The 11,814-nt window shown below is 39.4% G+C and overlaps 1 pseudogene; it reads left to right on the top strand.

The window, feature by feature from the left end:
* Window positions 1–5,946: 5,946 nt before the first annotated feature.
* Window positions 5,947–11,501, top strand: LOC123596466 (annotated as a pseudogene).
* Window positions 11,502–11,814: the final 313 nt, after the last annotated feature.

The raw sequence follows: 11,814 nt of genomic DNA, 5'->3' as shown, positions 1-11,814 counted from the left end.
TGCCTCAGGGCTCCATCAGCAGCATTGCTGTCTCTCAGCTGTCTTGCCTACACTGCAGGTTTCTGAGCTACTTCTTCACTCCTCCCTCCTCTGACTACCTTCTCTGAGCTCCAAACACCTTTCAGACATCCCAACAGGATGTCCTAGAGACATCTCAAACACAACACATCGGAAAGAGAAACTGTCTTCTCCAAAGATCTTCTTTGCCTCTCGTGGGCTGAATTTTGATGGATCAATAACAGCGGCACTCAGAGTGACTCAAGCCAGAAACCTAGAATTGCCCAGTGGTTTTTCCAACCAGCTACCAAGTATTATCAGTTCTACCTTCCTCACAACTGTCCTGTCATTCCTCTCTATTCCCTGAGGGGTGAATGGGTAAACCAAGTGCTCATGGGCGAGGTGACGCCTACATTTCTACTCACCTTGTTCTGGGCCTCCTCATTTTCCTCCTCTTTACTGTCTTCTAGGTTTCTAGATTTCTTACTTCATGCAAAGTCCTTACTTTGGCATTTAAAGACTTTCATGATTTTCCCTCTGCTCATTTTTCCACCCAAAATTAAATCGTTGGCCCATTTCTACTTCCTTAAATCTACTGACTCCAGAACAGCATGGAGAGATGATGCACACCGGAGTCCAGATGTAGACAGTGAACAATAGGGTCACATTTTCCAAGAACAAGAAAGTTAGATTGTGCATACCTGATATGTCCAAGAAGAAACAAAGGATGGCTTGCTATTTGAAATGAGCAACAATATAGGGGATAGAAATACTGAACTTCAGCAACTTTCTTAATCGTATCTGTTCTCCTGTGTTCCATGTTCCAACTAATGAAAGAGTAATCAAAGCAAACAGCTTTGGAATGAAAATAACTTTATAAAGAATGTATGGACTGAATGTAATCTGTGTAAGAGGCATGAGTGAAAGAATACCAGTGGAGGTCAGAAACATGATTGATGGTTTGATAAAGACTCAATGAAGACTCAGAAAAAGATGAAAATAATTAACGCTGAGAGATAAAAACAGCCTACTGCAGCATCTGGGAGAAATTTCTACTAACCGTAAGGTGAATGGAAGTGTATTGGGAAAACAAAATGGTAGTCTGCCTGTGCATTCCCACATGAAACAGAGAAATCCTAGCAACCTGAGAGAAGGTAGCAAGACACTCACATTCCTTTCTCTTACACACAGACACAGAGTCATATTTAAGACTTACCTGGGGCACCTGGGTGGCTCAGTTGGTTAAGCGTCCGACTTCAGCCAGGTCACGATCTCGCGGTCCGTGAGTTCGAGCCCCGCGTCAGGCTCTGGGCTGACGGCTCAGAGACTGGAGCCTGTTTCAGATTCTGTGTCTCCCTCTCTCTCTGACCCTCCCCCGTTCATGCTCTGTCTCTCTCTGTCTCAAAAATAAATAAACGTTAAAAAAAATTTAAAAAGAAAAAAAGACTTACTTAAAACTTACTTTAAGTCATATTCTAGACGGACTTGTAGACTACTAACCTCTAAGACAACTCAGTGTGTGTGTGTGTGTGTGTGTGTGTGTTAAATGCATCCTTGTGCAGGTGGTTCTTTATAAGTAGAGCAGTAAGTAGAGGAATACAGATGTTAGTGGAAAGCAAAAGAGTCCATGCTAAGAATTATGGTCTTTTTAAAATTTTTTTTTTCAACGTTTATTTATTTTTGGGACAGAGAGAGACAGAGCATGAACGGGGGAGGGGCAGGGAGAGAGGGAGACACAGAATCGGAAACAGGCTCCAGGCTCTGAGCCATCAGCCCAGAGCCCGACGTGGGGCTCGAACTCCCGGACCGCGAGATCGTGACCTGGCTGAAGTCGGACGCTTAACCGATTGCGCCACCCAGGCGCCCCCATTATGGTCTTTCTAATAAAAAGAAGAGGGGTAAGGAGGAAAACATTTTATAGCACTTAATATGCTAGACATTCATTCAAGTGCTTTTTATATAGTAATTAGTGTTTAGAACAACCCTTCATTAGTCAGAATAGCATAAGCTGTGTTGTGGCAAAAATACAATAAATAACTCCAAAATCTCCATCTTTGGCACAGCACAAGTTTATTTCTTGCTCACTCAAAGTTTGATTTGGGTAAGTAGAGACTCTCCTTCATCTGGGAACTCAAGGATTCAGGATCCCTCCATCTAGAGATACCACTCAAGGGCACTGTGGTAGAGAAGGAGCAGGACGCAGAAGGCAAACTAGCTCTCGCCTGCTGCAGTCTTAAAATAACACGGGACCTTTCCACTCCCAGGCCATTAGCCATAACTAGTCCCATGACCCCAATAATAGCAAGGGAAGCTGGGAAATGTTGAAGAGCCCATGGATATCCCACTGAGCACTCTTTTACTTACAAGCCTTATGTGAAAGGTAATAGCGCAATCCCCATGATTTCTACAGATGAGGGACACTGACAAACAAGTAAAAGCAATTTATCCAAATGCACGGTTAGTAAGTGGTAGACCTAATACTTTCACCAGACAATATGATTCCAGAATCCGTGCTTCTAAAAATTATATTCTAATGCCTTTCAGAAGTAATAGAAATTTCATAAATGGTTTACATAAGTGAAACAAACTGTGGATGGAGATAGGAAATCTTCTCTTAGAATCCCAGAGCCAGGTTATACGAGTACCATCTGGACACAGGGAATTAGGCCTAAAATGTACAATCACTTTTTTGTAGACCTGAGAAAGGACTCAACCAGAAGGCTGGTGTTCAGCAAGGACAATCAAAGGAAATCCCTGCATCCTGCTAATGGGCAAACACATAGTCTGGAGACATTTGTCTTACTGAGGATGAGCAGCATGAAAACAATCAACTCAAGACATAGGAGAAAAGTATTGAAAATCCGAGATCAAGGGAACAGGAGATTAACAGTACAGGAGTCTATTATCTAGAGCAGGGGTGAACAAACTTTTTTGTAAAGGTCCAGATGGAAATTTTTCTTCAGGTTTTGCAGACCATACTGTTTCTGTGACAATTACTCAACTCTGCAAAAAGGCACAAAAGCAACCACAGACAATACATATGTGAAAGGGGTGTGGCTGTGTCCCAATAAAATTCTGCTTACGAAAACAGACCGAGGACAAGATTGGGCCCATGGACTGTAGTTTGCCAACCACTGCTCTAAAAGAAAAGGAAATTAAGAAATATAAATGATCTATAAACATTTGAAAAATATTCAATTTACTAGCAATCCAAGAACTACGAATCTAAGCAGTGATGTAATCGTTTATCAACAAACAACTGACAAACATTTCTTAAGAGGTTATTGTTAGAAGAGGTTCAATGGGATGATTTTATATACTTTAGATAAGAGTGTGAATAGGTGAAATTTAGCTTGAAATTAATCTGTAGGAAATTATGTATATATGTGTATAATCTATACATACATATTATGCTCAGTAAAATAAGTTAGAGAAAGAAAATATTTTATGATATCATTTACATGTGGAATTAAAAAGCCAAACTCATAAACAGAAAGTAGAGGGGCACCAGTCGCTTAAGGGTCCAATTCTTTTTTTTTTTTTTTAATTTTTTTTTTAACGTTTATTTACTTTTGAGACAGAGAGAGACGGAGCATGAATGGGGGAGGGTCAGAGAGAGAGAGGGAGACACAGAATCTGAAACAGGCTCCGGGCTCTGAGCAGTCAGCACAGAGCCCGACGCGGGGCTCGAACTCACGAACCGTGAGATCATGACCCAAGCCGAAGTCGGCTGCTTAACCGACTGAGCCACCCAGGTGCCCCAAGGGTCCAATTCTTGATTTCAGTTCAGGTCATAAACTCACAATTTCATGAGATTGAGCCCGATGTCCGGCTCCATGCTGACAGCTTGGGGCCGGCTTGGGATTCTCTCTCTCTCCCTCTCTCTCTGCCCCTCCCTTGCTCATGTGTGCACCCTCTTTCTCTCTTCTCTCAAAATGAATAGATAAACTTAAAAAAAAAAAAAAAAGAAATAGAAAGTAGAATGGTAGTTGCCAGGAGCTGAGGATTGGGGTAAATGGAAAGATGTTGGTCATAGGGTACAAACTTCCAGTTATAAGATGAATAAGTTCTGGGGGTCTAACAACTAGTATATTAACAATAGACTTTGTATACTTAATAAGAAGGTAGAACTTAAATATTTTCACCAAAACTTTTGTACAAAAAACGATAATTATGTGAGGTGATAGAAGTGCTAACTTACATTGTTTTGGTAATCATTTTGCAATATATATGTGTATCAAGTTATCACATTAAATACCCTAAACTTACACAAGATTATACGTGTGTGTATTATTATATATATCTCAAGCTGGAAAAATATATACACACACTTATATGTGCTAATTTTGTAAATATATATATTTAAGACTGTGTAAGATAAAGTCGAACACAAACCATAAAATGTTAATAGTAAGTTAGGATGTAGTATATCTTTGTTTTTCTGTATCTTTGAGTTTTTCTACATAAACATTTCATAATCAGAAAAAAATAATTTATAAAATACAAAAGAAATATTGTGTTCTTTTTGAGTCAGACTTGATTTGGGCTTTTGAATCAGACTTGAATGAATTCTCAGCTAGATACTAGCTGATGATCTTAGCCAAATTATTTTATACCCCTGATCTTTAATTTTCTCATTTAAAAAGTAGACATAATCACATTTACTTCTCATGATTTTTTGAAGGATTAAATGAGTTGATATATATGAATATATATGTATATATAGTACATAGCATATTAGAATCTCAATACATATTGGTTACACTTTTAGAAAGACATACAATGGTCATTGTTAAAGCTTTGAAAGTTGAGGAGAGAGACAGTTAAAGCGAACTTATGCATGTGTTGGGAGGGAGAAGAGAAGGGGAGAGAGACGGAGAGCTAGAGAGAAGGAGACAGAGGGGAGAGAGGTTGGGAAGAGAAAGAGAAAGAGAAAATGAAAGAAGGAGGGAGATTGACATTGTTGCAGAGATATTTCTGTGAATGGTGGATTATGGATGCTTTTCTTAGCCAGGATTCAGGTCACTGTAAAACAGTTTTAGTCAGAAGTTGAGAGACAGAACTGGGATATAGGGAAAAAAAAACACTGGTTTCTTTTCTGAACACAGAAGCTTAAAGAAAAACCCTCTTTAAAGAAATGTTTATTTATTTATTTTGAGAGGGAAGAGAGAGCGTGCGCACCCACAAGTAGCAGAGGGCAGAGAGAGAGGGAGAGAAAGAATGCCAAGCAGGCTTGGCAGGGCTCGAACTGGCAAACTGTGAGATCATGACCTGAGCCGAAATAAAGAGTCAGACGCTTAAACAGTCAGCCCCCCAGGCACCCTAAAAAAACCCTTCTTTTATATCATTATTTTTTTAATGTTTATTTATTTTTGAGACAGAGAGAGACAGAGCACGAGCAGGGGAGGGGCAGAGAGAGAGGGAGACACAGATTCTGAAACAGGCTCCAGGCTCTGAGCTGTCGGCACATAGCCCAACACACGAGCCTACAAATGGTGAGATCAGACCTGATCTGCGGTTCCCTTAGAGCCCCACGTGGCAGCAAACTCCTCGACATAGCACAGAACTGTAGTAGAAACATTTCGGGAAGTAAAGGGGGATGGAGGAGAGAAGAGAAGAAACAAATGCCAAGGAGACGAAGTGAAAAAAGGACTTAGCTCTCACAGTGGGTCTTCAGAGAAGAGGGATCCTCCACACTGCTGCTGGGCAGGTCACCAGGGAATCTCCAATAGGCAACAGAACCCCCTCACAAGCCACCAGAGAGGTGAGGCACCAAGCACTTGGGCAAAGAGTTCCTCAAACATCCCCTGCTCTTCTCACCTCCGAGTACCACTGCATAACATGTATCTCCACACCAGAAGCATTTCCCAAATGCTCCTTCTCTCGTCTCTTCCTCACCTTCCCACCCCCGCTTTATATCCCACTGAACACACAGGGGCACGTGCACGCATGGGCACACGTGTCAGCCCCTTTGGTCGACTCCTTATTCACACCTTTATCTCTGAGCGTGGACGTTCCTATCTCTGGCCTCCCCAGAGGGTAGGCTGTGGCTCTTAGAATCTTACATAAAAGCTGTGTGGCACTGCCCGTGTGCTGGTCTGTCTCATGTAGTGAACCGTGGTGAGCAATTTGAGAAGACAGAGGTGCTGTCTCGTGGCCGTCGTTCCTAGGCTCACATTGTTCCTAGGCATCGGCACACAAATGTGGCTGGGCTCTTCTTATCGTCACTCTTCGGCACCACCCCCCGCAGAGCTCCTTGAGTGTAGGACCCAACTTCAGGCACACGAGACAAAGTGATCTCAAGAATGCTGGAGTGAGAAGCAAAGAGGCACTACAGGCGACAGAGACCTGTTCACAATGGGGGATGATGGACCTGGGCTGCAGCAACAGACAGGACCAGGGCTGCAAAACAATGGCATAATTTCAACTTCTCTCACCTTCTGAAGGTCTTCCCCTTTATTTGATATTTCTTGCGATATTGCATAGTGTTTGCCAAAGACTGGGCAGAGGTGAGTGGAGGGAATCAGTCTACCAGCTTCCAGGTGGCCTTGTCATTCTTACTCTCTATAAAAACTTAAACCTAAATATGTAGTCTCTCTCTTCTTGGCAATCAGTTAGCAACCTATTCTTGGTAAAACCTCAGACATGATGCCCTTGTTAGTAAGGAAATCAGAATGGCATGCCTTACTTTACTTATTGAGCACTTACTCTAAGCCATGCCCCATGCTAGGTGCTTTATATACGTTTTACTTAGTCCTCACAAGAAACCTTTGAGGTGAACACTATTGTCCAGTTTTGCCCATGAAGAAGTTATTGAAGGTTGAGTCATTTGCCCAAGGCCATATCTTTAAAAAGTGTTAGAGTGAGGATTTGATACATGTCTTTCTGTCCTGTCCAAACTGTATTGCCAAGCATTATGGATATAAAGTTCTCATTAGCGATCATTCAGCAAAAGTTTAGGGAGGGAAGACCCCAATATCAAATTCTATGTTCAACTATAATGGTAAGTGACTTATCTAAAAGACCAGGGATTGCGTTAGACTACTGATAAGTATGCAGCCTTTAAGAGACTTAGGCTGTAGTGGTAGCAATCAGACCTCAAAAGCGTGCTGGAAGTTGACCCCAATTAACACCACTGGGCATACTCGGTTTAGCTGTAATATCATGTAACTTCTACAACATCCTTAAAACTCCAGGTTCTGTTTTCCAGGGTCATTGATGACAGTTTTGTTTTCAGAACAAACAGCTAGAGTGGGATAAGGATTCCCAGTGGATATTTAGTCTCTAGCAATGTCTATGACCCACACTTTAAGCCCTAGAAATAAACACAGTCCACTTGCCAAAAGGTCTGTCCATCATGTTGGTTCAGACAAAGATAAACCCAATTAGGTATAATGAAGAAAGTGAAGAAAATTGCTGAGTAGAGGAAAACTCCACACCATTAAAAAGACAGCAAGACAAATCTACTTTTCTAAGGGTTTAAGAATGCCAGGGTAACTGGATTAACTCTGACATCCATGCTCAGATTTGAACCTTTGGTGGAAGAAAAGCTTATAGCTTAATTTTGCAAGACCCAGCATGGAAACTTTGTTGGCCAGTAGGGAGATGGGGTATGAGAAAATTGGATTAGAACTCCTGATAGAAGGGCTTGAACAATCAAGAGGAAAGTGCAATTATAAGCAGTTGTACCAGACAAGTCTTTCCTCGGTGTGATGTTTCAATTCCAGAAAAGATCACAAGTGGATAACCAAACCATTACTGATTTGTTCCATCTAGCAAGTGGCTAAACTTGAACTGCAACAGCTTTCGTACTGGTAACTGTAAAGAATAAATCTTTTTCGGGGTGCCTGGGTGGCTCAGTTGGTTGAGCGTCCGACTTCGGGTCAGGTCATGATCTCACGGCCTGTGGGTTCGAGCCCCGCGTCGGGCTGTGTGCTGACAGCTCAGAGCCTGGAGCCTGCTTTGGATTCTGTGTCTCCCTCTCCCTCTGCCCCTCCCCCACTCATGCTCTGTCTCTCTCTCTCTGTCAAAAATAAATAAACATTAAACAAATTTTTTAAAAAAAGAATAAATCTTTTTCAAAGGCAGTAGTTTTAAGTTATTATTTCCCTCCCTTTTTTAGAGAAAAATTATCAGCCAGCTCCTAAAAGACGGCTCCACCTTTACTTGCTATTGATGTTCCTACCTCTATCTTACCACCCATTTCAATCAGCAACCACTTTCCCTTTTCCCACCCCAAAACTCTACATGAGCTGCTCTCAGTGGTGATGCCCCTCCCAATGTTCTCGTAATCCCTATCATTTAACTCACCGCAATATATTATAATTATTTATATGTCTTCCCATATGAGAACCTAAGCTTTTTGTCTTATTCATTTTTGTATGTCAGTATCTAGCACAGTGTCGCGCCCAAGGAAAATTCTCAGGAAAGGCTTACTGAATGAATTCACAAATGGATGGATGGATGTATTGATAAATGAGTAAATTCTTGACTTACAGGATCCCCTGAAGGCCTGCTCTAAGAAGATATTCCTGGATGATCTTTCAGAACGTTCCAGCTCCTTCTGTGTCCTTCTGATGAGTTACTTAACATCATTGAGATTTAGTTTTCCTATTTATAAATGAAAGCAGTGCTACCCACTTCATTAGGTTTTTGAAGCTCCAAATAAGTAACTTATGCTGGGTGCTTATCCACGAACCAGACACTGTTCCCTATCATTCTCTCTATATTTAGTCTGTCTTCTATGGCACAAGTTGTCCAGGGTTGCAATGGGACAGTAGCAACCTTGCTATAATAAGGTACAATGATAACTTGGCCCCAAAAGCTAAGGTATTTGTGTCTGATGTGTTCAGAAGATTTTTTATTGAGGCAGGAGGAGAACTTTATCAATTCCTCAATTCAGCTTACTTTGTAATAGAAACTTTGTGAATTAGAGTATTTAAGAATACTGCCCAAACTTCCACTTCCCACAGTATTAGGGAATAAATATCATGAAGAATCCCCCTGGTTTACAATGCCTAAAAATGCTGGATAAAAAATGTAAAATGCTTAAATGAGCTGTCAGGAAAAACATGGAAATCATCGAATCTAAAAATACAAGAAAGCACAAGTTTTCAGAGGTAACCACTGGAAGCAATGGGACCCTGAAGACATTTACTTATTCCTGGTGCCCTAGAGTCTTTATTTTAATATAAACCAAGCAGGAGTAAAGATGCAATCCCTAGGCTCTCAGCAGGGTGAAGAGAGGAAAATAAATCCCTAAATAGGCCAGGACCCAGAAGGTGACATTTTTAATGCAAGGGTAAACCAAAAGAAGAAAGTCTTTCCCACAAAGGAAAATAGTAAAGAAATATTTTCATCTCAATCTTGATTCTGAGTAGAGTCTAAAATTCCTATTCACAAATGGTTCTCATGAGGGTTTAGAATGAGAATCTAGAATTCACACTACATATGTGGTCCCCAAATACCCAACTAAAATTTAATTTAAAGTAATTCAAGATTACTAATGTTTTCCCAGGTATATACACATACCTTAAACTGAAGCCTCAAGTATTTTCCTCAGGTAATTATAAATGCGTTGAAATATAAAAATATAAAACACAAGAGGAAACAAGTCATTTAAATGAGAATAAGTAGAAATAACGAACAACAGGATATAGCTACAAAAAATGACTGATGTTGGAATTATCAATTAAGAAATATAAAATAAATAAGTTTGATACACTTATTTTTTAAAAAGAATATATGAAGTATAACAAGGTATGAAAACTATGAAATATGATCAGATAGCTTTGATAAAAGAACCAAATAGAACTTCCACATGAAAAAAAAAGCACATAATGAATGAAATGAAAAACTCACTAGACAAATATAGCATTAGATACAATGGAAGAGAGAATTAATGAACTGGAAGAAAGAATTGGAGAGTCACTCAATGAGCAGAAGAGGGAAAGCAAAATTGAAAAAAAATTAACTGGAAGTTAAACCATGGAGAGGGGAGGGTAACAGTGGACATCTGAATACTGCTGTTGCCCATGGCTCTGGTGTTTCACTGAGAAGCTCCTGATCAGAGGTGCCATTGGGCAGTCATTGTAATTTGAAAAGAACAGATTGTGAAATACACAGGCCACTACACAAGTTGTTTTAGATGAATAACATGTTTAACATGAATAACATGTTTGGAAATGGACTCACTTGCCTCTGAAGCCTCTAGGTTCTTGACATATACAGCTGGGTTCTGACTGATTGATCTTGGAAACTTAAATGAAAATAAGATGAATAATGCAATATTTTATTCTCTAGAACATACGGATTTAAAGGTCACACAAAAGAGACCTAAATTAGATCTGGAACTTCAAATGAAAACATGGGTGTTCATTTCAATACCTATACCTCCAGAAAGTAGACCACATCTTTGCCAAAAAATTCTTTAAAGATTTGCCAAGAGCCTTAGACATTCTTGTTGATATAATAATAAAAAAAAAATATATTCAGAGAAACAGAGATTGAACATAAGTATGGAAGGATGTGAAAGCAAATTTATAAGAACTTGTTTTTTTATTATCTACATGTCATGACTTATCAAAATACTGCACTTGGATGGGCAATTTGGGAACCAATGGAAAATATCAAACCTAAAAATCATAAAGACTTAGTGAACTATGTAACCACATATTATAAAGGGCCAAGAATAGTCCTTGCTGTAACTGGAGGATTTTCCTATGATGAACAGCTTGAGTTAGCAAAGTTTCATTTTGGTGACTTTTTGTCTACACACAAAGGAGAAATACAAAGTCTGCCTACTTGCAAATTCATAGGAAGTAAGAATTGAATGAGGAACAATAAGATTGGCTTTGGCACATCTTGCAAGAGCTGTTTATGAAGCTGTTGGTTAGGCACATCCAGATACAATCTCTTTCATAGTTGTAAATACGCTGATTGGCAACTAAGAATTGCCATTGCAGAGAAGGAATAAATTTATCTGGCCAGCCAGCCAAGTTCATCTGTCATGGCAAATTCTGCCATAGCTTCCAGTCTTTCCATACTTCCTACACAGATATAGGATTGTGGGGCATCTATGTGAGTTGTGAATCAGCCATTGTTACAGACATGTTATGTATTGTTCAAAAAGAATTAGATGTGACTGTGTATACATATCACTGAAAGTAAAATTGCACAAGCCAAAATTATTCTAAAAACAAACATGTTGTTGCAAATCTAATGTTCAAGTCCAATTTGTAAAGATATTGGTAGGTAAATGTTATGCTATAATGGAAGAATTCCCATCCCCGAGCTTGAAGTTGGACCCAATGCAAAGGTATACCAAAAGAAAATCTGGACTCAATGCTGCAGATGCTGAGAAAGTTCAAGAAGTGTGCACCAAATACATTTAGGGTAAGAGCCCAACTATTGCTGCCGTTGGTTCCATTGTGCAAGATTTTAACTGGATTTGCAGTAACATATGCTGGTTTGTGATTAAAATGCTCTTAATCAAAAATATTTGAATACATTTACTTATAAGACTAACATAAATCTGAAATTTTTAGGCTATTAAACTTTAAAGAAAAAAATTAAAATGGACATGTATATTCAAGAAAGAAGACATGGAGACTATAATTAAGATATCTAACATTATCGAATCAAAGTACAAGAAATAAATAATAGAGAAAATGTAGAAGAAGGCAGTACTCAAAGAGATGTTGACTAAGAATTTTTATGAATTTACAAAAGACAGAAAACCTCAGGTGAATCAATGAATCCCATGCAAAATGAATAAAAAGAAATAAAAGTTTCTTATATTTCTTATATAAAAATAAA

This window comes from Leopardus geoffroyi, chromosome B1, assembly GCF_018350155.1.
Source record: "Leopardus geoffroyi isolate Oge1 chromosome B1, O.geoffroyi_Oge1_pat1.0, whole genome shotgun sequence".
NCBI lineage: Eukaryota > Metazoa > Chordata > Mammalia > Carnivora > Felidae > Leopardus > Leopardus geoffroyi.
Note: the sequence above shows the minus strand (reverse complement) of the source record. Positions and strands in the feature narration are given on the sequence as shown.